The following is a 25,688-nucleotide window of genomic DNA, read 5'->3' on the forward strand; positions in this document are numbered from 1 at the left end:
TCTGTACTAGAACCATAAATTGGTGGAGGGAAGTTCAAACTGTTTTAAGCAGAATCACTTACACTTCGTGGATCACTTTTTCATTACCCAAGTGCTTCCTCACAAAAATATTTTCATTTTATTTACTAGTTTTCAAAAAAACCCCAGCATCATTTGTAGAAGCTAGTATGTGATGAAAAGTTTAGTGTAACTAGAGTATTCATTTGTTTTGGTCTGTGCTTGAAAAATATTATCTCAGGAAAACTGCCTTAGTGTAACCCATTGCTGCAGTGTGTGCTTCATGGATCCCTAAGGCCCTTCAGTGCAATAAAATCTGCAAAAGAACAGTTACTGCTCACAAAGAATTATTGAATTTCAAGGTGTGTCACCAGCTGCACAACCACTGCATTTTCTTTTCTCTCTCTTTTTTTTTTTTTTAAACTGAAGCACAAAATGGCAAGTTCCTATATGTTTTTTAGTACTAAAATGTCATATTTGAAAAAAAAAAACAAAAAAAACCAAACCTACTATGAGTGGTTTTGAGTTATATAGAATGGTAAGATAAAAAGAGAAACCCACCCTGCCATACCTACAGAAGTATTTTTTTTTTCAACTGCTCTGTTCTCTGAGGAAAAAAAAATTCCTTTGAGCTGAGACCTTGTAGGCTGTTTCCACTTGAGGTGGATTACTTCAGTGCTCAGAAAGCACAGGAGCTCAAAAATGAGTTTATAATGGAAAAGTTTGTAGATCCTTAACTTCATCAGTGCACACAGACACTTCCAAAGGAAGTAAAATATATATTTGAAAGATATTTTGCAAAGCAGGTTTTGTCCTTTTGAAAGTGAAGAAGCAGCAGAGCCTTTTTTTCATTTCAGCTTCCCCTGATGGCTCACCTCTAACTAGCTAATTAATTAAATCTACCTGGTTGCTAATTAACCAGTTGGAGAAATGGCTTTGAAATAGAAACTGGTTCATAAAGATACAAGAAAAACATAGTAGCTGAGTTGTAAAGTATCAGTGAAATTCTGGACAGTTAAGACAGTACTCTGGTATATTTCTTCAGATGAGCAGGCATTATGTGACCCACAAACAGATTTGTACTCATTATACAAGTGATTACTGATTACAAAATACACAAGTTATGAGCCATTACACAGCAGACAGAAAAAAATTGACTTCATTATTTAGAATGATTTTCGGTTTTTTGTACTTGAATGTGATTTTTAAAATCACGAGATCAAGGTAACAAGCAGATCCAATGAAGTGATTGTTAATGAATACTTTGTCAAAGAAGTCTAGGGATTTCCTCAATATCGTGGCTGTGGGTTGACAGTGTGGAATTGACTGAAAGAGAGCTCAAAGGGTTTTTCACTACAATAAGTGGGGCTAGAATTGGTTGCCCACAACAGCCCCCAGTGCTGTTCTTTCGGTTCAGTTCTAGGGCCAGTTCTGTTCAATGTACTTATCAACCATCTGGATGCAGGAGTTCAATGCACTGTTAGCAAGTTTGCTGATTATACAAACTGGGAGGTGCTGAGGCATGAAAAGCCTCTGCAGAGGTATCTAGACAGACTGGAGTGCTGGACTGTGGTAAATGGGAAGAAATCTAACACGTCCAAATTCTGGATTCTGCACTTAGAATGGAGTAATGCTGGGCACAACTGGGAAGAAGAGTGGTTGGAGAGCAGCCCTGCAAAGGGATCTGGGGATGCTGGCCCACAGCAGGCTCAGTGTGAGTGAGCACTGAGCCCTGGCAGCCCAGAGGGCAATCCCCTTCCTGGGGTGCATCAAACACAGCAACACCAGCTGGTCAAAAGAGGGGGTGAATCCGCTGTATTCAGCTTTGGTGCAGCCTCACCTGAGTGCTGTGTGCAGTTCTGGGCCCCACAAGTTAAGAAGGATGGGAAGGTCCTTATATGTGGCCAGAGGGCAACAAAGGTGGTGCAAGGGCTGGAAGCAATGTCCTATAAAGAGTGGCTAAGGACTTTGGGCTTGTCTAGTTTGGAGAGAAAGAGTCTGAGGGGAAAAATAATTTCTCTCTATAGTTTCCTGAGGAGGAGAAACAGAAAGGGAGTTGATCTCTTATCCCTGGCACCCAGTAATAAGAAGCCTGGGAATGGTCCAAAGCTGTGCTAGGGAGGGTTTAGACTGGATATTAGAAACAATTTCTTTACCCAGAGAATATACAATCACTGGATTAAGCTTCCTAGAGAGGTGGACAGTACCTCAAAACTGTCAAAGAGACATTTGGACAATGTCCTTAATAACTTGCTTTAAATTTGTGTCAGTCTTGAATTGGCAAGGCAGTAGGACTAGATAATCATTGCAGGTCCCTTCCAAATAAAATATTTTGTTCTCTTCTCTTCTCTTCTCTTCTCTTCTCTTCTCTTCTCTTCTCTTCTCTTCTCTTTGTCTTTCCAATAGCTTATATCACAGTCTTTTCTCTTAGGGGAAGGAGGGAGCAGTAGGCAATAGTCTGAAAGCATGGTCAACTTGATGAATATGACACAACTGAACTTATGTGCAAGCATGCTTTCAAAGATTATTTCTGTACATGAGTTTGTGGAGCAACTCTTAGACAAAAAACTTCACCCTTTAGCCCCATTCTGATTTTTACAGTCTTTTGTATCAAGAGGGATTGAGGAAGATGTAATATAATTTTACTTGCTTTCGTCAGTTCTGAATACCTGCCTTTTAGATGGCTTAATTGGAAGATTGTGAATTTCTCTAGATTCATATCAGGTATCTTTAAGAGTTGCAAAACAGAGATGCATTTTAAGCAAGGTTAGCTCTGAAACATATATGAGAGTGTCTTCACGCATGAATTACAATATTATTAAGAAGAGTCTTGTTACAGTCATATAATACAGAGTGCTGCTTTGGCCAGTAGTCAGGAATTCCTGGAGAATGCAGTTACAGCCTTCCCCTAGAGCTTCTAGTTATCAGCAAAAACCAGCTGGAGAGTTATTTTCTTGAGCCTTGTTTTTTATGAGCTGAAAAAGTTTTCATATAATGTTTAACTAGAAAGAAGATCAGATGATTTTAAATGAACCAGACTTGTGGTGCCTTTCATTGCTCCTTCAAAAGTCTCCTATGCAGCTCTGGTGGTTCTGAAGCTAAATTAACCTTGGCATCCTGGTTCCAGGGACGGCTGCCGCTCAGCTTGCTCTGGTTATAGTCACTATTATGCTCAGATGCCTAGGCTGAGGTTGTTAAGGGTATTTAAAAGTTTTCTAGTAGATGTAGCAACACCTAGTTGACTTCTTGACAAGGACTTGGCATCACCAGCATAAATATCTTATGCTGGAATATGTAGCCATGTGCTTCTGCATGGCTGAAGATATGCAAGAAAGAGGATGCAGTGCCAATACAGACTCAAATTTTAAAGAAAGCAACTAAAAATTAGAAGCTATTGTGCCAATATAGTGCCTTTTACCCTTCATGAATGCTTTAATAATTTCAGTAAAAAGTTCACCTTTTCCCATTTGGTCAGCGCATCAATGGTGTAATATGCTGGTACTTTTTTGTTGGTAAAATCCTTTAAATTTAAAAAAAAACCCATTTTTAAGGTCCAGATTCTTAAAAGTAAATAAGTAAGGTAAATCTCTTAGAGGTTTCAGACTGCTACCTGAACTGTGGTTAAGGTTTAAGATTGTATTTGGGGAGAGACATTAATCTAGGGACTTTCCAAAGCATCTTGGCTGATATTGTAAAATGTGCACTTCCCTGCGTGTTGAAGATGGGCATATGAGACAGAGAGAATGCTGTAAAAAAAACCTCTGTGCCATCCCCTGCTTTTGCAAAGCTGTAGGCAGTGGCAATTGAGTTGAAATCTAGATTAAGTGACAGAAATCTTATTACTGTGCATGGGGAGGTGTATGGCTGTTTAGCAGGGCATTTGGGTGCACATCTCTGAATCATGTCCCTTAGGAAAGGTGTGCTCTAGGGCTGCCTTTGAAGCCCTCTGCCAGGCTCTAAGTGCCCACTAACAGTATTCACATCTGCCCAAACTTCACAGGCTGCTGGTGGTGCTGTTGACCGGCTTTTATGCAGGATCTCTGCATCTGGAACATTTACTTGGGAGGCAGGAGATCCAGTTTTACTGTTGGCCTCAGCTTGAGATGACGCTCTTAAAAAACGAGTCTTGGCTCTCCCGGTCAGTCAGTTGTCGAAGGCTGAGCAAAGCCATGACTAAATTTCATTAAAATGTCTGAGCCATAGTTCATAAAAGTCAGAAGTGAAAACAGATGATTGTGAAGCTGGGGAAAAACTGCTAGGTGTCACTGATCTGAAAAATGAAAAGATAGTACAGGTTATTATATATTCTCATGCATTAGCTATTAGGGATAATACTTTCATCTTCAACCACAGTGAAACTTTGACCCTCCTCCTCTCTCACTGGTTGGCCACATTTGCAAACTTTTCAAATCCCACAACCTCAAATTTTTTTTTGGAGAGTATGAACTTTTCAGGTGCAGCACCTCACTAGCAACTCCTTATCTTGACTGGCAGCAGCTGAGGTTGTGCTTTTACCCTGTTTGACATATCTGTCAAGGGAAAGCTGGAGTGGGAGCAAACCCGGTCCATGCTGTCTCTAGCTCTGCTCCTGCTGGTGCTCTGTACTTTAGAGAATTTTCTTGCTACACTCAGGGAATTCACTGTCATTTCACCCTTATATATTAACTCCAGCACTATGTTTTCAACCAGTTCAGCAAGTAAAACTTATTAACCAGATCAATGAGAAACTTTTGCTATACCAAGTAAGAATTAAAAGGATTACCCCGTTGAGTCAGACGTGGACAACATCTCATTTGGAAAAAAAGAAAAGGGTTTTAAGCAACAGCAGTGTTGTGGATAACTGTGGATAATGCATTGAAACAGCAACTTCCCTTTTAAAATCAGGAGACATGATGCTTCATATCTAGAAGATAACCCCTTCTTATTTAATTCATGTTTGTCCATGGGATCTGTGAGTAATGAGAGGTACTCTAGCTCTCCCCTTAAAAAGTGAAATCAAAGAGCTAAATATGTCCTAAATATGATGTAGAAGTGTGGAAAACACACAAAGGAGTACAAATGAAACCAACTGTAACTTTCACAAAGGAAATTAGCCAATTAAAACTATGCCATAAGATAAAAATATTTCTTTGTGTTTTGCAAGCTGTGGCATTATTTTAACTTTTCAAGTAGGTATAATAGGTAACTTTATTCATGTTTACATTTTTTGCTCTAAAAGCAGAAAACACATATAAAAATGAGTCATGTTGATTACTAAACAAACATCTATTTGCTTTGAGGGCAAAAGGATTATAATATGGCTTAAAGTGAAGATTGTGTTTTCCTGAATTATGAAAGAAAAATCTATATATTTAAATACTGTTTAGAAAAACATAAAAACTGAACTGACAACAAAATATTTATGATTACCTTTGTTTTTTCCTTGCTAGAGAAGGGCATAATTTGCAATAGTGTAGATCTCCTGATATTGTATTGTATATGTTCTATACATAACAAAAGAAATAACCTGGCAAAATCTTCTCAATCCAGCTACTGAACTAAAGATTGTTGCAGCTTTTAATCACATTCACATGGAAGTCCACACGGATGCAAATAAAAGGAACAGTAGTGAAAAGGTATGAGTTTATCAACTTTATTCTATCTGCTCTCACAAAAAAATTATGTGTAACACAAAATACACATTTTCTGGAAATCCTCTGGTCCCTATCTTTGTTTTATGTACTTGTTTCTTTAACACAACAAAAATATATTTCATCTCTTCTCTCAAGGAAGCAGAAAGCAACTTCAGAAATGCAACCCATACTCTGACATCCCTTCAATATTTCAGAGTTTCATTGAAATCCTCATTAAGATAGCAAATGCCATGGTAAATTGATCTAAATGATAATGTGCCTTTATTGTAAGAAATCTAAAGAGGAAAGCTGCTGTCCTATTTGGTGAATACATCTACAAAACTTGGAATTACGATGAAAAAAGCATCACCTCATTATTCCTGAAACCCTTTCTCAAGTCACCTTCCAGATCAAGTGCTGAATTCTTCAGTCAGGGAGTAGCTTAACAGGTGAGGAGATGCAAATGTTGCAGCTGGCCAGCCACTGCATTTATATTTTTTTCCTATTCCTTTCCACTTTGCTTTATTTTTCTTTTTTTCTTTTTTTTCAATATATTGGCTTTTTAGGGACAATGCTTTTTTCCACCCCAGGCATCACTTTTATTAACAGAACTGTGCAAGTTTGAAAAACAGGGCCCTTGCACCATTTCTATAAACTGCATGGGAATTCCTTGGGGGGTCTCCTAAGTAATGACTCGGCTAGATCTTGCTTAGCTAATGAATTCTTTCCAGCCTACAGACCAACACATCTATCTCGGTGTTCCCTTATTAGTTTAAGGCTGTGTATAAGAAGCCATCAAGCATACTGAGAGAGCTGCTGAGGGTTGCAGGTTCCAAGCTGTTCTGCTGAGATCTCATACCAGAGTGTGCCACGAAAAGGGTTAGAATCACTCTCCGACACCCAAAAATACTGGAGGGAGAGAGAAGCTTCTTGTTGGAATCTTCTCCTCCTTGCTGTAAACCACATTTGGGGATTCCTCCCCTTTTGTGGGAGAGACCACAATGTGATACATGCAGTGTTTGTACTATTCATGCCCCATTTTTTTCTTCCCCTTTCCTTTGTAATAAGGTAGGCAAAACGTTAGAATGCAGTAGAGTGAAGGGTGATTTTAAACTCTTTCTTTCAACAGAAGCATTTCCATTGGCTCTAATTATTAGTTCAAACACTAATGCATGGGTGTGTGTGGGGGTAATGATGAAAAGCAAAGCTATTCACAGATTGCACTTTAATATGGTATAGATTTCAATGGAATTTACTAGTACTCTCTCTATATTTTTTTACCACATTGAAAACATTCACAGGCTTCACTTCAAATATATTTATGATGGCCTTTCTGCTGACCCCAAGCAGGTTAATCTGGTGATGCATATTATATAATGTGATTACAGAAGGTAAAATCAGGATAATAAGGTACAATGCGGGGAGTTTTTCAGTGGCTTTGATGTGTATCTTTCAATTTTCAGTCTTGCCTGTAAAAAGCAATAAAAACCCCCTCAGTTTCACCAGTGCTTGTACTCCTGGTTTCACATTGCTGTGTTATTCTGGTTTGAAATGTACTGTACCTGTGTTGTTTCTCACATTTGTGTCTCTTTGGTCTTCTCAAAGTTATGAATACTTGAGACACTCCTACAAATTACTGTGCTGATTAAAAGTCCTTGATCATATCATCTTTTAGCTTTTAAATGCACTGTCAAACAATAGAATCAGGAATATGGGGCTGATGCAGTTATTTCATATTAATGCTTCAAGTTCAAACAAAGTGTCAAGATGACTAAGTACAAGGGATTTTCAGAATGCTTTAATGTTGCCTCATTTCAAATCACTTCATAAGCAGCTTGGTAATGAGCTCAATAAATTCTACTGGAAAAAAAATGCTACCAAAAAAAAAAAGTAGGTTGCTATTTTATAATTAGCCCTCTGGGCTTGTGTGAAGGAGTCTTTCTTCCTGTTAAAAATCCACTTTGTTAGTGCTGTGATGTGGTGATGGCTAAATGAGTATGAAATATTGTAATTAAGTACATCACAAGTTGTTTATCTTATCAGCAGTGTTTTTCTTTAAAGGATGGCTTGCTGACCACTGTTGTATCATCACAATTTTTCTCTGCTTTGTCAATTTAGGTTTACCAAACACTGCAGAAGACAGCAAACAAACAAAATGGAACAAAATTTTTTTTTTTTTTTTTTAAAGGAGCAGGTATGTTTCCTTTTAATCTGAGCTGTTTAATCACCAGATAAAGTGAGTTTCTGAAATTTCCTCTAGATCTGATGAAAGAGTTGACCATGGAGGTGTTGGGGCTGTGTGGTGGGTCTCTGCACACCCTGCTGAGCAGCCCTGCCTTTGTTCATGACAGAAGCAGAAAATAATTTTGACTGTGCAAAAGCAAACCTGTTCATTATTTCAAGGACAGCTGAGCCACTGGACTCCTCCTTGCTCTCTGCTGTTATTCTAAAGGCTTCCTAGCATGATAATCTTCTGACCTCCTGAATCTCTTACATTAACTCAGCCAGGTAGGATTGACATAGCCCATGACACCCTTGTCTGTGTTGACAGTATGTTTCATGCAAGGATCTCTTGAAAAGTTTCTCTGGAGGGTCACGCCCTGCAACTGTGATTGAGTCAAGCGGTTAAGACTTCTTGTGTGGTTTTCATGGACTTTACACAACTTAGTTCTAATGATGGGCACCAGTTACACTGTGCATATGTCCTGGAACACAGAGGTATTCTTAGTGTTTTGCTCTATTTGCTCACCGCTGTCCTCCTGGTTACACAGACATCTTACTTACAATGGGCAATAAAATATGATGCTGAGCACCTCAAGCTTTTGCAGAATAGCTTCTCCCCCCATTATGAGACTCATTAGGTGCATCAGCATGGCTGGGCACTTGGGCTAATTTGTGTCTCTGAAAGGGAACTTCCTGTCTCCACCCACTGCTGAACTCAGCCATTTACTCCGGGCTATGTGACTGTAGGGTTGGATCTTTGGCAATGCTGTCCTAAAATATTGGGAAATTCCTTCTTAATGTGATTAATAATTTGTGAAGCATGGCTTATTGCTGCAGGAGCTGTGCTCCCAGTTCACAATTATATCACATTTATCCATATGTCTCCTCATTTTATTCTTCGTATTAATTTCCACAAATTTGCTAACTAAAGAATTCAGTCTACTATGAAGATTCACACATTCATCCTTATGGCATTTTTTATTCCTTTGGTAGCAAGTCAGTTTTAATTTTAACTTGCAAGCATAGTTTATAATTCACCAATATGGTATTCTTTTAGAACACGGCTTCATAGTGCTGGGTCTCATAAATTTGTTGGTTTTTTTTTACCAGTCTCTTCTAAAACTTCTCCTACTGACATTTAAGTTCAAGATAGTATCCCCTAAATATAGATTACCCCTCTAGTATGAAGACAAGTACTAGGAATTTATTTAGTACTTAGTACGATATAATATATTATTTATATAGTACTTTAGTACAATAACTTTGCCTTCCTTTGGGCTCTTTGCACCTTGGCCACATCTGTCAACTAACTGACAAGCTTTCTGTTTGAAACGTGTTCAAGGAAAATATTTATTAGTAGTTTTATGACTCTGCCTGGAGTTTCCCATTATTTTGCCTTGACTGTTTTGTGATATGATTTAAATTTAACTTTCCTAATCTTATGCTCCTTTTTCCCCTATTTTGCTTATTTAGACTGTTGTTTTCTTTTTTGTTTGGTGGGGTTTTTTTTTTGTTTACATCCCCCTATTTTGCTTATTTGGACTGTTGTTTTCTTTTGTGTTTGGTGGGGGGTTTTTTTGTTTACATTTTCATTTTGTTTTGTTTTAGGTTCTGCACAGTGTTTAGGTTAAATTAGTAACTTCCTCTTGTCTCCCCTTCCAGCAATTCAGACTGTTTTGGTGACCCAGGCTTTAGCACTACTCATTTAATAAATTAATTGAAGGAATTACATTTTCTGTTAGGGTTTTCTGATAATGAACATAAGTTCTACCTGTTTTATCACGTGAAAAAATAATCATTCTTTACTTGGCATTTTAATGGACTCTTTCATGTTCATTACAGATGTTTTTTGGACCACTATTCCCTCCAAACCAACTTCATACCTCTGGCAACTGTCCATTAAGTGATTAGGTGCAAGTAAAATTTACTTCACTGTACTCTGCTGACCTCATAGTGACGTACATTGTGGGAAAAGGCCCATCCATATGCTTGGTGATCCACTCTTGTGCTCAAAGGCATGAGATCAAGATGCATCTCCTTGCCAAAAAGAGAGTAAACCATAGCTGAAGTAATAAACACTACCATTTATCTAAACTTTTGTTAAAGCCCTGCATGACAGAAATTTCACAATTTGCCTTAGGTAATATATTTTTACAATGAACTGCTCTCGTTTCTTTTATTTGTCCTTAGCTTTTAATAACAATAAATGTATGCAATTAAGCTTGCTCTGAATTTGACATTTCAAGTGAATTTTGGAAGCCTAAACAGGTCTCTAGTGACATTTTAATATATCAGATCTCCCTCACAATCTAGTACACTTGAACGGAGAAGCCATAAGTTCAGACACAGAGCTAATACAGTGTGGCATGGCAGCAAATTCTCCTTTTCTAGAAGAATTTTTAAATTCGAAGGTACAACTGCAACTTGATTTGATTCCTTAGTGTAGTGTGGTTGGTAGACAGAAACTAGATCTCATAAGGTTTTTGTATTTTTGTGCCTAAATATGGGCATATCATTATTCAGAACCATGTATAACTAACTTAGCTGCCTCATCAAAATTCCCCAAAATACATGCTTCTGTTAGGCAATTGCTGTGGTGTTACAGACTTCTATCTTTATCGAGCATATATTTCTCTTATTTTTTTTTTTCCCCTGGGACATTAATCCTTTTAAATATGAAAAGTTTTAGATTATGAATATGAATTAGCTTATGGCTATATAGTTTTGGATTCATCCCACCTTCACATTTTCACAGTTTGATTGCTGAGTTGATGACAGTTTATTTACTTAAATATTTATACACGAGCAGCTTAATCTCTTTCTATTTTAGGGAAAAGTAACATAGAAAATAAATTACTCTTCTATTGCCTACCATGATGTTTTTCCCTGGTTTCCTGTGTGAAAGACACCATGAAATGCAGGACCTATACCCAGTGTATGTCCATGTTTCATTTTTAATTTCTTTGTATTCTGCAAGGGATTTTAAAGCTGATTCACAAGTTTTGGTTTTAGGTCTCTCTATAGAGGTAGTGGAATCCCACTTCTAATTGAAGTAAGAGGTCCATGAGGGCTTAAATAACAGCCAGTGACATTTAGGACGGGTAAAAGAAGCAAAGGTACTCCATTGTAGAAATATTTTACCCAAGGCAGTTGTGGAATTTCTGTCATGCAAGGCTTTAACAAAAGTTTAGACAAATGGTAGTGTTTAGTACTTCAGCTATAGTTTACTCTTTTTGGCAAGGGGATGTATTAAATCATTCTTAGGTTTCTTTGTCAGTGTTATTTTCTTTTGGTCTGTAGGAAACAAATTGCTTATTTACCTTCCCTAAGTGGAGGTTGTAAATTAATTAAAAATAAGAAAAAAAATATAGGGATTTTAGACTAAGAAAATCAGTAACATGTGAAACAAGCTGTAACATTACCTTACAAGTTTAATGATACACAGAGCAGATAAGGCATGATCAATGTTACTTCAGAATTTAGGCTTGGGATGATGGCTTTGAAATTTTAGCACTCACTGCAGGAGGCAGGAGATTCTGTAATCAGTATTAAAACTCTTTACGAGAACGGTCACACTCTGGACATGCCTAACACTGTATTCAATGGCTTTTCCATGAATAGCCAGTAAAATTCTTCTCAAAATCCTGTATACTGTATAAGGCAGATTCTGCTACCCTTATTCTCACAGTTAAAGCATGCATGTTCTCCATGCCATAAATACTGTGCTCACCAAATAACTCGTTAATACAAGCAAAGTCATATATGAATATATGCTGGATATATGCTGTAGAACCTTACCCTAATTCTTTTGAAGAAACAGATAACTCAAATCTGTCATTTATAAATACCTAAATCTGAATTTGTGTACCTGAAAAATAAGCCTGATTTCCTGGTGCAAAAAAACCAGACAATCTGGGGCTTGCTCCATTGTATGCAGCTGTGGTATAGTTCTATCACCTGTGGTTATCCATGCTATCAAAGTAATTCCAGAAGTTCAAGTCCCATTTTGGGCAATAACACTTCTACTGAGAAAGTGAAATTCCTAAGAAATATGGTTTTCTTGAGAAAACTGTGGCTCTGATGTTGGAAGTTGTAGTCCATGTGTCAAGACTGAAAGCATGATTACGAAGGGAAAAAATATTCCTCACTGTTTAATGACACAATTCACAACTAGCATACTGTCTCTAAACTATTACAGAATTAATAGCATATGCATTGATACAGGTATTGATATCATTCAGCTGCAGTGGTCAACATACACCAAGGTTACATAATTCTGTTCTGCAGATGGCAAAGCTATGGATATTGCTGTGATATGTCCAAGCAGAATGATTTTTTCCTAAGAATATCCTCAGTATTTTCCCTGTGTCAATAAAAATGGTAAAAGAAGTATCTGAGAGAAATAGTAATAGCTTTTGAGTTACTGTTGCCGCGTATGAACTCAGAAAGAAATGAACCTAGTATGAAATGCACATTAAGAGCCATACCAGAAATAAGATGCAATTTTAAAAAACAGATAGTTTTACTCCTTATTCTTTTAAAATCTTTCTCTTGCCAATCAGTATTATTTGGGTTTTATTTAGATTGAACTTCAGGTAATTTATGCTATCCATGTAATTTTATCACATCTGTCAAGCACCGTAAAGCACAGAAATTTACGTGTAGGAGTTTAATGAAAAGCACATGAAAACTTTATATTGGTAATATTCTTAATATTTCCAGCAGAATAGCTCTTTTCTTTCTCCCCCCTCAAGCCCTTTCTCTTTTGATAGGCCTGTCTGTCTGCCTGCCTATCTGCCCCTCACAGGTGTCTGCCCATTCTCAGGGGACAGCTTGTATAAGCATGGTAACCTTATGTTTAACAAGGCAGGTGACAGACTGACAATCTCCAAAACCACACATCCCAGTACATTATGGGCTGGGGAACAAGTCCACATTAAGCATAGGAGAAGGGACCAAGGGAAAGAAGAACGCCTCAGTCACTTCTGTAAGGCTGCCCTGTCTCTCATGTAACTGCAGAGCTAACGGTGTCAGTGTTTGTTAACAGATGTAAAAAATTCAGTTAAACTCTTCATTTGCTTTTGAAGAATGGCACTAGGAACTACAGGTTGAGGTTATTTTTCCTTGTTAAGGTACCTTGTTGCGACCTTTTTAAAAAAGGAACAGAAATTCCAACATAAGATGGAAGAATCCTGTCTTAGCTTGTCCATTTTGTGACTTTACTTCCAAAACACATGCCAGTTATCATAAAAAGGGGGCTCTTTTTCCTTGTTTCTTACAGAAAATTGATTTTACACAGATTTAGGTGGGATAATTCAAAACTTTAAATTTTGCTTCTGTACAAGCTTAACTGAGTGGAAAGATGTTCTAGTTTCTCTCCACAGGACCAGCTACTGTTTTCTGGTAGTTTTATGAATGATTTTTCTCCTCTGAACAATAAAGATAAGACCTTTTGGATGCAAGTGCATTCTGGGTGTAAGGGGAAATATGGTGGATTTGAACATCTTTACCCCAAAAGGTTTATGTTATTTTAGCCCATCACAAGAAGCTCATTTGAGGTGAAAATGTAGCAAAATAGATGGATGAACAAAACAGGGGAGATGTCACCTAATTTTTTCTGAGAGAACTCTCAATCTTCCTGTCAGCCTAATCTTCTGAGAAGAATTCTTTCCCCTAGAATAATTATAATCAATAATCTTATGTGCTAGTGCTATAACTTCTGCACCATTGTTTACCTGTCTGCCTTTGGGATTGGAACCATATTGTGCTTAGACTGCTGAAATTTTGTAAAATGTCATTATTTGACAGTTTAGCCATCTGCCCTCATCCAGATGCTACCATTCTCTAGACTGATCTGTCACTGAGTGAATGCAAAAAGCACGGCAGTCTCTGGAACCCATTTACAGTGAAGCAGTATGTGCTGGTGTTTGCTGGCTCAGCCATTTCCTCCAAAATGTTGTGCATATTCATTGCTCTTCTGAATATTTTGTCTAAAACACGATTGAGAACACTCCTTTTTATTATTTTTTTTTTTTTTAATTCATGTCAGAGCTAGCAATTTTTATGTCAGTAATTCACTTTTTTTTTGGTAGAAATGCTGCTGTCCCATCTCCCTCAGGAATGCCACCATTTGGATCCTGTCCCAAACTTTCAGTGTTTGTTGTACAAAAGATCAAGAGAGGGTGCAAAGAAGATGAGTACTTTCTGCAGTATTTTGGAGCTTTACTACTTTCTTAAATATCCTTGGATTTTACCTAGTAGTGAGAACACCAGCAGTTCCTTCAGGACATTTTTGCACTTAAATGCGTTGCTACATAATATCTTTGAAATATTTTTGGTTTTTACCTTTCTTTCTTCTAATATGCTTTGTGGTCCTAGGTAATTTCATTTCCAGGAAAAAAAAAATCAGTACATAAACATTTTATTTTATTTTATTTTTAAAAAACCAAAATTTAATAAAAAGTCACCTAGGTATTTGATCAGCCTTAAAGTGAATCCTTTTGAGATGGATGAGGCATGCAGCTTTGGGGTATAGCAGAAATATTTCAACAGAGAGAAAAACATCATTGTACAGGGGATAAAGGAGAGAAGAATTTTCTTATTTCCTCTGTTCAAACTCAGAGTTTCTTAATACACAGTGGCAGTCTGCAAGCTGCTGGAGGGTCACAGAGGGTATGAATAGAAGGTGTACTTAGGATTTAGACTTATATGTCAATAAGTTATTGCTTCAGAGATGTGACTTGTAGGCAAAAGGATACAACTAATAGTCTTAGGAAAAAATGCCCTTCTCCTTTAATCATGATCATAGAGGAAAGAATAAATCTCATTTTTATGTACTGTTCTTAACTGCTGTTATTATTCGTCACCGAGGGAGAGGCTTGAATTGTTGGAGAGGCTGATGGGATCATCTTTATGCCCTGGTACTTAAGTAGAACTCCACGCTGTAGTGCATGAGTGCCTCTCAAATACTTAGAAATAAAAATAATAGCTCATGTGTTCTTCCTGTCATCTGAGACTTTAAAAGAGATAATGGGAATTATAAAAGCAGTTGTATGTGTCTGAGCCAGGTGCGCCTAATGTGTGCAAAACCTGTTGTATCCTCTCCTCAAGAAATCAATTAATTTTTGTTTGCTTCCAATAAGAAAAAAAAAACATGGAAGAGTCACCAAGATACAAGGAGAAAAATGAGGATCTGCTGGCTGTAGAAAATAAAGATTAAAGTACATTTTGCCAGCAGTAAAATTAATTGGGATATACAGAGACTGAGAGTTCACATGGTCAGTTTTAGTCAGTGGACAAGCTGGTGTTTATCCTAGCAATAGAAGATGATATAAATAAGGTATACATATTAGACAGAGGTTCTCACCAGAGGAAGAGGTACACTGAATATGGTCTTTAACTAAATAAATCAAAAATATATTAATTTCTTCAGCCTCTCTAGTAAAACATTGAGCTAGCATTATGGTGCACTAAAAAAGATAAGTTTTAGTCACGGATACTTTGGCTGGCAAGTTGTCCACATTGAAACAAGTGATGGACTTGTTCTATTTCTGCAGGTGCTTCTTAGAGAACAAGAATACAATTTTTTTCATAATATCTATCCTGGTATTCATTATTAATATTTATTAGTAATAATTGATTTTGTGTTCACTAACACATATTCACCTTGAAAGAAATTTTAAAAGCAAAAACCAAAATAATTCTAGTATATGGGATAAGCACAGACTAAAACACAAGGAATCTTTTTTTTTTTTTTAATCTCTTCTTTTCTCCTCATGCTTCTTTCTGTCATCTCATACTATTATTATTTATGTAAACATCGTGACAACTGTGTTGCATACTGCATAATGTTCATTCCTGTGTTAGAGGCTATCTCTCAGGCTGTGGGACTGAAGGAAAAGGAAGACCATATTAAAACCTGAAAAATGAATCATCATTCTGAAACTTGTATCAATTAGCATATATTTGATACTAATGTTAAAATGTTAAAACCAACCTACAGGCCCTTTTACTGAGTTCAGAAATGTTGTATGTATATGTAAATCATATGTGCCAGCTTAGCTGTAGGTTTGGGTGGGCCTGAAGAAATGGACATTACAACTTAGTAAGGACAAAAGGGAAACTGCAACTGCTATAGCCTCACAGAGAAAGTCTTCTTAACAAAGATACACCACACACTACTAGTGTTGTAGATTACCACTAAGTTAGAACAAGTCTGAGATCTTAAGTCAGCAAGAGTGTGGCTCTCCCTTTAGGAATCTTGTCATTGGCTGACAGAGCCAGTAAAGGGTGGACAGCTGAGCTCTGTGAGTTCTCTGTTGGCCGTGTATCTCTCTGTCCAAGGGCAGCAGTTATACCAGTCTACTTTCCTCCACAGCAGGGTTAGACTTCCTTTGGGTAGTCTCTTGCACCAAGAACTAAGGGTTCAAAGGCACTTATTTGATTAAGTTGTTTCTGCTGCACTGAGTTACTTGTTTAACTATAATGGCTCTTGGGCTAATGCACTGTTTTCCATGTAGGACTTTTCCACCCCTTTACCTCTGTAGGTGAAGTATTTGTTTTAAAGAACTGACTGCATGGCTTACACAGCAGGTGACAGAGATGCACACAACAAGAGTCAGGATGAGCAGACTGAAGCTGAAGATGCTGCTCTGCATTGTACATGATAGTTCTGATGCCTTTGCTTTTTTATAGAGTGAACATCAAGCCATCATATCCATAAGCCTTATTGCATAAATGGGTTGTGAGATGCTTGTGAAAAAAATGCAGCTGGAAGGCAGCAAAGAAAAAAAAAATAGGGATAAAAAAAGAAAAACTAAGTGTAACTGCCTTGCTGTGCAAAAATATGTGGTGTATGGATGAAGTTTAATGTTAACAGGTTCTGCTAAAAAATTTCCCCACAGCACATTTTCAGGATGCTAACAAACAAGAGCAGCTCGTTAATTATGAGCACTCATGTTAGACTTTTTATTTCATGCTGCCCGCTTTTGAGCAATGTTCCTGCTTTGTTTCCATTTTTAGGTCTAAAAGTTTGCTCAAACCTTACTTTTGTGTTCCTGTCTTTTCTCTGCCCATCTTTCATCACTCACCATCCTGTTGTTCACTGCTTCCTACTCAGTGTCAGCAGTGTCATCAGAACGCTTCCCACAGTCATTTGTGGTTTTATTCTTCTCATTTTTACTTATTTACTTCATTGTATCTACTTGATCTGGTGAGTTTTTTTTTTTTTTTCTCTATTGTGACCTCTTTGTGCACTCACTCATATCTTAAACCTTTTTTGTATCCTGTACCAAAGCGGTTTCAATTTCTGTCAAGACTTAAAATCATAGAATATGAAGAATTGGATGGCTCTCCTGACTCTGATGATTCTGCTGACTTATCAGAAAAATCAAGTCCAACTCCTGGTCATCCACAGGACTTCCCAAGAATCACACCATGCATCTGAGAGAATTGTCCAAATAGCTCTTCAACTCTGTCAGTCTTAGTCCTGTGACCACTTCCATGGGGACCCTGTTCCAGTGCCCTGCCATGCTCTGGGTGAAAATCTTTTTCTTATATCCAACCTAAACCTCCCCTGACTCAACTTCATGCCATTTCCTCACGTCCTGTCACTAGTCATGAGAGTGAAGAGATTGGTACCTGGCCCTCCACTTCTCCTTATGAGGACGTTGAAGACCACAATGAAGTCTCCCCTCAGTCTCTTTTCTCCAGGCTGAACAGACCAAGCGACCTCTGCCTCTCCTCATAAATCTTCCCCTTCAGACCCTTCACCATCTTTGTTTCCCTCCTTTGGGTACTCTCTAATAGTTTAACATCTTACGTTGTGGCACCCAGAACTGCTCCCAGCACTCGAGGTGAGGCTGTCCCAGTGCAGAGCACAGCGGGGCAATCCCCTCTCTTGCCTGGCTGGTGATGCTGTGTCCAGGACAGGGTTGGCCCTCCTGGCTGCCAGAGCACTGCTGGCTCTTCAACTTGCCATGGACCAGGACCCTCAGGTCCCTTTCCACAGTGCTGCTCTGCAACCTTGGAGACTTGGTTGTCTCTGTCCTTAGGTGACTTTCAGATCCCAGCTCTTGACACGAGAATTACCATTGATTCTAGGCTGTCCCTTGGCCCTGCAGAGTTTTGAGGTCACAGCTTGGACCTTTCTCAGCTGAAGTATTTTCATCTTGAACTAAACTTTAGACTGGAGACCTGGGATGAGCAGACACTGGATTAATATCACAAACCAACAGCTTCTAACACTTCAGGGAAAACAAAACTGCAGTAACTCAAGCTCACTTTAAATCTGATTGATAGAAAACTGGTGGTTCCATTTACAGAAGAATTCAATATTCAATGAGGACTTAGTTCTACAAATCACACCAAAGAGATACAGAGCTCAGTGATTTGAGTCAGCTGTTTCTTTCCATATGTACAGTGGGGAATATGTGTCTTTCTGTAGCAAGCTGGTTTTATTGAGGGACAGGAGAAACTTTTATCAACTTTTTCTTTAATTTATTAAATGTCTTTCTCCAGGAAAAGGACTTATTCCACCTGGTTGTGGAGTTTCAAATAAGTAAGTAGAAATACACAGATAAAATTGGGTGCAAGAAATTCAGATGTGATGTTTAAAGTATAGTGCAATTTTTCATCTTCAATGTCCATTCTTCATCTAGGAGATGTCAATATTTACTGGAAAAAAAAAGTGAATCCCTCAAAGTTATTTCCTCATTTTCATATTTTCAGCTTTGATAAAAATTAGTCCACCAACCGTCAACTTCTTTCCTTTGAATCAGTTGCAACAGCCCTGCTGGGCATCCATACACAGCTAACAATAACTAGAGCCTCTGGACTATTCAGAGGCTTCTGTGTAAACTTTTCTTCTTTTTTCCTGACAAATTCCTCTTCCCTACATTATGAAGGGTAATATGAACCTGATACATCAGCTCTATGTTTTTTCAGTCAGAGATGTTTCATCTAGGTGTTTTCTACCCATTTTCCCCTCACCTACCTGAATCATGAGAAAAAATAAATACCTTGAACTGAATAAATCCAGGGAGTTGCTGCTTTCGACTACTAGATGTGGTAGGAATCTTTTGCAGTCCCTAAACTGCACAAGCCTGGGGTTTTTCAGCCTGGTTTCTAGAATCACTCTGTGCTACATCATTTAGCAAAATATTAATCTTGCAAATGTTCTTTTTTCAGACAAAGATGTGCTTAAAAGCTGACATTTTTTGTCTCTGGTCTTTGCAGATATTCTTAAATAGCATGATTCTCCCCTGTTCTGGGTGAAGGTCACGCTGCATGAAAATTAAAGTCCTTTTGACGATCTGCTGTGCCTTGGCAAATGCAATTGACCTTCTTTGAGAGGTGAAAATTGCCTTCTGTCTCACCTAGGGTCAGGCTAAACTATTCAAGCTTACAACAAAACAACCCCTTTTCCTCCTTTTAATTTGTAAGGTGGACGTTAGCCCCCTGACCCTACTTTGGGACAAATGTATTGCCAATGGGAAAAATAGAACATTAATACTTTTTAGTGTCTTTTTCAGCCAATATCAATGGCCTATCTAACTACATTTTCTGTCCTCAGTTGGGAAGGAGGGAAAGACTTATGCACGGGCATTTGGCAGTCTGCCGGCTGTTCGGTACATTTCATTTCAATTGCTGCTTTCTCTTACTTTCTGAATAAACTCTTTTTAACCAAGTCTTGCTTGAACACATTGTAGTTGGCCCTAGGTGGCACTTTTAAGCCCTAAGGACTACTTTAAGGAGATTGATACATGAAAGGATGTTCCAAGTCACTCCAGAAACGTACTAACAAGTTAAGGACTCGTGAAACATGCCTAGTTGGAATGGTGATTTGGTCTGAAATTTGGTCTTTAATCTGTGTTTTAGGTCAGGACTCTTCTGATTTCAAAGGATGATGGGTAAGAGAATAAAAAAGTATGCTGCCTTTCTTGAACCATTTAGGGGAAAAAAATATAGACTGTCTTTTAACACTTGCAAAGTGAAGTCATTGCACAAGTCTACCTTATCTGGATGGCATTTCTAGTTTATTTTGCTGCTGCTGCTGCTGTTTTTGTTACTGTTCCCTTTTCCAATTGCTTTTTCTGATCTTTGCATGAACATGGTATTCTTATGCTTTTGTATTAGACCTCTATAATAGTGGAAAAGGGTTCCATAGCCTTTTGGCAATACTTTCTCAACAAAACCCTAAATTAAGTTATTAGAAGATTGGAGGTTTTTTTTTTTTGTTTTGTTTGGGGTTTTTGTTTGTTTGTTTGTTTGTTTTCCCACTCTGTCACATTTCTGTTTGCTACTAAATCACAAAATAAAAAAGAGGTCCTTGTAAAATGCAAGAATATCCTGGAACATTTTTATTAATTCCAGAAGGATCTAGAAGTTGGATAGAGAGGCATGCTATTCAAAATTATGAAAGGATATTATTAAGGATATTATTAAGGATAATATATCAGATCTTTAATGAAAACAACATAGATGCTTAAATAAAGACATAAAAAATTTTGCTAGCCGTATCCATGTCTTCTTTACTGGGCAAAATATTTTAACATGCCTCCTGTATTGTCCAATTACCGTGTTAAACCCTTTTCATTAAATGATATCTTGGAGTGTAATTTGTTGAAATGAAAATTTGGTCCACATAAAAATAACTAGTATTTCTAAAGTAAACAGTAGATCTCAACCTGAATATGTATTTTGCTTTGTGCTCGTGATTCTCAGAGTAGCTACATCCATGCACACATCTTTTGTATTCAGAGGTGCAGTGGATATTTGTGTGGATACTTGAAGAATGTGTAAATATCACCCCGCAGTAACTGAATCCAAATTTCAGAAAATTATGCAATCTTATTTAGTACATTAGCAGAAGGTCTTCTAATAATGCTATCCTAACCTTTGTTGCTCAAAAAAGAAGTAGTGTAAATATCACTCTGCAATTGTTGGGGTTTTCTAAGAAATACTCCAGATACTCTTAATCTGTTAAAATGAATTAGGAATAATTTGCTTTTTAATTCCATTTTGTGATTGCTGCTTATATAGTTTTCTTTCTGAAGGAGTTGTACTATGTCCAGTGCTGTTAGTCTTCTAATATTTTCCAACAGGATAATATATTTTCAGAGTTTAAAAAGGGAAATAAATACTGCAAAATGTTAATTCGAAGCTGTGTGCTTGCGTGTCAATTTACTGACTGCATTTACAATGAAAAATGCAGTCAGATTTTTTACATTTATGAAGCTGAAAAGCAGAACTAACAACAAATTAAATCAAGCCTGTGCCTATAGTTTAAGAGCAGTTATAGATAGAAAAACACCTTTACATTGGGACCTCTGACCTCTCCGAAATGGAAGTGAGGCAAAAGGCAGAGTGGCATAAAACAGTGGCATACACTAAAAAATTGCTTGATTTCTGGGCAGATTTTGTCAGTTTTTTCATACCTGAAAAAAATCCTGTGTTCAAAAACCCTAAGTGGGATATTATATAGGACAGGGGGGCGTTAATAACAGTTATACATAATCTGCTCAAACTGAAATTCCAGGCTGGACACGATTCAGCAGTGTACTGAGCACTTAGTTACAAATCCATCAGAGAAAATAATCGGGTCTGTTTTGAAGGGAATGTCAAGATCTAATTTTCTGATGGTATTATGTCTGCTTACCACAGTGTAGTCACAAGCACAGTGCATAAACCTAAGGCTTCCTAGAATAAAGTCAATATCTTGACAGGAGATATCCATTCTCCATTTGGAAGTAATTTTATAAATTCTGGGAACACTAATTTGTTACTGTAGTTTAGTTTAGAAAATGTCACCTTCATCTTACAAGCATAGGTATTCTTCAGGTATACATGCCTCATCAGTTTTTATGGATATTATACAGCTTATCATACTTATGAATACAGAAGATACTGAATGCCTCACATATCTAGTCTGCTGTACTTCCTTCTCACTCTAAGTACAGTCCTTAAAAACATCTGGATTTCTAAAGGATCAGTGTTACTCGTGAGTTAGTATCCATGTTCAAAAGCGATTTAAGTGTCAAAAGCTAAATATGCAAAGGAAACTTTATGAATTGAAAAACTCAGTTTGCTGATGTGTAGGTTCCCATTCAAACCATGGTCTATAAGATGCAGGAAGACATGAGTGCCTACGTGCCTCTTTTTCACAAATTTCTGTGCACTGAAAAGGTGATTTCTGGAGATGATTGCCTTGGCCAGCACCACCGGTGAAGACTGCTGAGGTTAATGAGGAGCTTCCAGGTAACATGGGACCATCAGGCCTTTTTTTTTTTTCATCAGTGCAGGCTGAATAGACTGACTGCCCTGAACATTGCTGTTTCTTCAGGTGTCTCTCATTCTTGTCCCAAAAATGCTCATGCCTGAGATGTGTGAGATAGTGGTTTTGAGCAATCCACTTGTTGCAGACATATATGTCTTAAATCCTCCTTAAGCACCTGTACCTGTCAGAATTAATTTCACTCAACTTGAGACCATTTAAATGGGTTTGTAAGCCTAAGCTGTAACCTTAGGACTTTTTTTTTTTTTTTAGGTCCATTAAACAGGCATAGTAAGAAGCCAATTCCTTTTGCACCCTAGACACATGTTGCTGATTCGAGTGACTATCTGAGGTTCTGCAGATGAACTTATGCACATCAAAAGTTAAGAACCTCCTGTAGGAACTTTAGTCTCCTTGAAGTCAGTTGGATTTGGATTCTGATGGTGAAATCTTAAGCCATCAAAAATGACCTCTGAAGTAAAAAAGCCTATTGACATTTCTGACACCAGGTTTTGAGTCTGGGAGCCCTGTGATGCACCTGCAGCACAGATCAAGGTGTGGGTACTGATCATGTTACTGTAACTTTCTCATTTTGCTGGCAGCAGTGTGTTGGCAACAGCCTGGAATTTACTGTGGACTGCAAAATCCTTCTGCAAAGCTTGGCTAAATATTACATGTTAGTCTGCCCTGAACTCTGTATTGCTTTATCAAGGCCAGCTAGCTTGAGGGAATAGTCAGCAATCCCCTTATAGACTGCCTTTCCCACACTCTTGTAGGAGAAATTCTGGAATGGCAGACAAGAGATAGTGTATCCCTATCTTGTATGAGTGTTGTGGTGTTTCATATTTCATCAGTTTCTTCGAAGTGCTACAGAACTGGATAGAAGGGAAAAGAAGCACTGCATTTTCTTGCCAAAAAGGCTTAGCTTTGTGAGGGTTGCAAATCTATGTGCATCAATTGACACCCAGCATCTTAGGCCTCAAAGGGTGTAGTAACCCTTCTGATTGAAGGTCATTAAGAAGAGATCTGTAATGCACTTTTAAAATTGCCTGAAGTCCAGAGGCAGCTTTGATTTTCCAGTGTTCTGAATTTAATGTAAGCACTGTACTAATTGCTCTGATCCTCTGTGAAAGGTAACACTCACATATCCATGTCAGTATTTCTGGATCATTAGGTGACATTGACTTCTACCCTTAGGATATCACTAAAATTAGAGACCTTTAACTTCAGCTCAGCTCTTTTTGCCTTAAGGACACCAAGGTATTTACTCAATAAGTTCCTGCTGGGAGGCTCCTAAGATCTTTGCCCCTTTCCTTTGGCAGCTCTCTTTACAGTCTATGAGATTGGCATGTGCTTTTCTATCTCCTATTTTGGGTCTTCATTAATACTTATGCATTTACTTGGAACTGTTTCAAGCTTCTCTGCTCTCTAAAGTATTGCTTATTGGGATTTTCAGATCCCAAGAGTGTCCTGAAATCCTCAGTTCCCAAAAGACCTACATGCATGCTTTCAAGGCAGCTTGAACTCCTGGTTTTTACCCTCAGTTTAGGACATGTGGAAAGCTATTCTAAGATGTGTTTTTGACTGTTCTACCAGCTCAGCACTTGTCAGGTGACATTGCAATCAGAATAGTTGAAAGCTGCTGTACACACCTTCTCTGTGGCATTTATATGCCAAATCACAAGGTTCAGTATGGGTTTACGTCTCTAGAGTCCAAGCCAAAATTTGAGGATGCTCTGGCAGGTGGATAAGAGAAGCAAATGATAACATTTCACCTCTTGTTGCCTGAAGGTGCATGGTCAATATAGCAGAAATTTTCTTTATGTAAGATACATCTGAAAAAATGGTGAAGTGTAAATTAATTTTCAAGCATTTTTGTTACATGAAAAAAATTGCATTTTTAACCTAATGTTTCTGGCTTTACTTGGTCCAGTTTTTTAAAAATACTAAAAGTTGATTTTTTTGTTTTAACTCATAAAAACTGAGATTTCATTGATTTGCACTACTGACCCTGAGAAATTCAAAATAGCACTCCAGGAAAAAGAAATACAGAAGTGAATATCACTTGCAGATTCTCCCTTCACTTGTACTGCTTCAGTCAAAAATTTAGGCAGTTATTGAATCTGTAGGTCCTCAATCATCATGATGACAGAAAATGCTCTTCCGTCAATTACATTGGACCAGGAAGTTTTAGCATTTTCTTTCAGATATGGAATGAACCACACAGCACAGTACACTACAGTTTGTCACTGTATGAGTAGATTACTGCAGAGTGCTCTTCTTTATGGCAAGTTATTATAACAATTTGCTGCAGCAATTTGCTGTCATGCTATAGTGGCATAACAGGGACAGCAGAGAGGTGAGCAGCTCTCACTGTCTGGAGCTCTTTGTCCATCAAGTAGCAAGAAGGTCTGATAGAGGTGTACCAAGGGATTATTTTCAAAATACCTGTTAAGGGAATTGTGACTGAGAATGTGTAGACACGGGAGTACCAGATACCTGTCATGGTTGCTAAAAATGTTATTGTCAGATTGCACAATGGTTTAATTCCCCATGAAAGTCTGGGTGACATATTTGCTACCCAAGTGAATAAAGTGACAAATACTACCAGGGCTAGTAATAAATGAATTTGCCTTTTGGACGGTAATCTGTCATGCCAGCTCATATGCTAGTGCTTAAGGCAAACTATTTAAAACACACTTCACCTAGTTTGAACCTGGCAACCACATACAAACAAGAAAAATGAATCCCAAGCTTTTCTTTATGACATGTTTCTCTTTCACTGGAGATCTAGAAGCCATTTAACAGGCCTTGTGATCAGAAATAAGAGGAATTTTATGCAATAATTTCTTAACAATTCATCCAAAAGAGGTGAAATGGTAGCATGCATATGTATGTGCTATTTTAGGAGGAAATTTTTATTATTTATATATATATATATATGCATGTGTTTGCATGTGTCTGTGCACTTGTCTGTTATGTCTTTATATTATTTTGTTAAAAATGACTTTTCTATACGCAGTAATAACTCCTAAAATGAATTATTTTTTGCAATCTAGTGAACTTTACAGACAAGTCAAAGCCAGGTTTTGTCAAATTAATGTCACTAAGTGGATTGAAACATCTGAAAGATATCTGCTTGGGGTCCTGAGGTAGCAGAAATTAGTGACTCTTCAGTGGAGTTCTCACCTGAATTCTATTAGCTGAAATTCTGCTGTAAAGAATTTAAAATTAAGACAATTCTCTATGCTATGAAAAACAGAATAACATGACAGAACTGAAGTGCCTTATTTGTTGTCATAGTGTCCATTACTGGTAAATAGAATAGGTTACTCTCAAGAGGTTATAGAGTGGCCTGATGTCTGTGAGGAGCACTGTAAATCTCAACTTTTGTTTGAAAAATAGAACTGACTAAGCAATAGTTTCATCTAAAGAAGAATTATTTTAGGAGCATATAGCTGTCAATGGCAGGAAGTAGTGTTTATTTTTTCTGTAATACTTTGGGACTTAAAGGTATGATGAAAGCTTTGTGAGATTTTCTAAGCCTAAAGCAAATTTGAAAATTGCATTAGCTTACAAAATGA

The sequence above is a fragment of the Pyrgilauda ruficollis genome, unplaced genomic scaffold (assembly GCF_017590135.1).
Source record: "Pyrgilauda ruficollis isolate IOZ18807 unplaced genomic scaffold, ASM1759013v1 scaffold51, whole genome shotgun sequence".
Taxonomy (NCBI): Eukaryota; Metazoa; Chordata; class Aves; order Passeriformes; family Passeridae; genus Pyrgilauda; species Pyrgilauda ruficollis.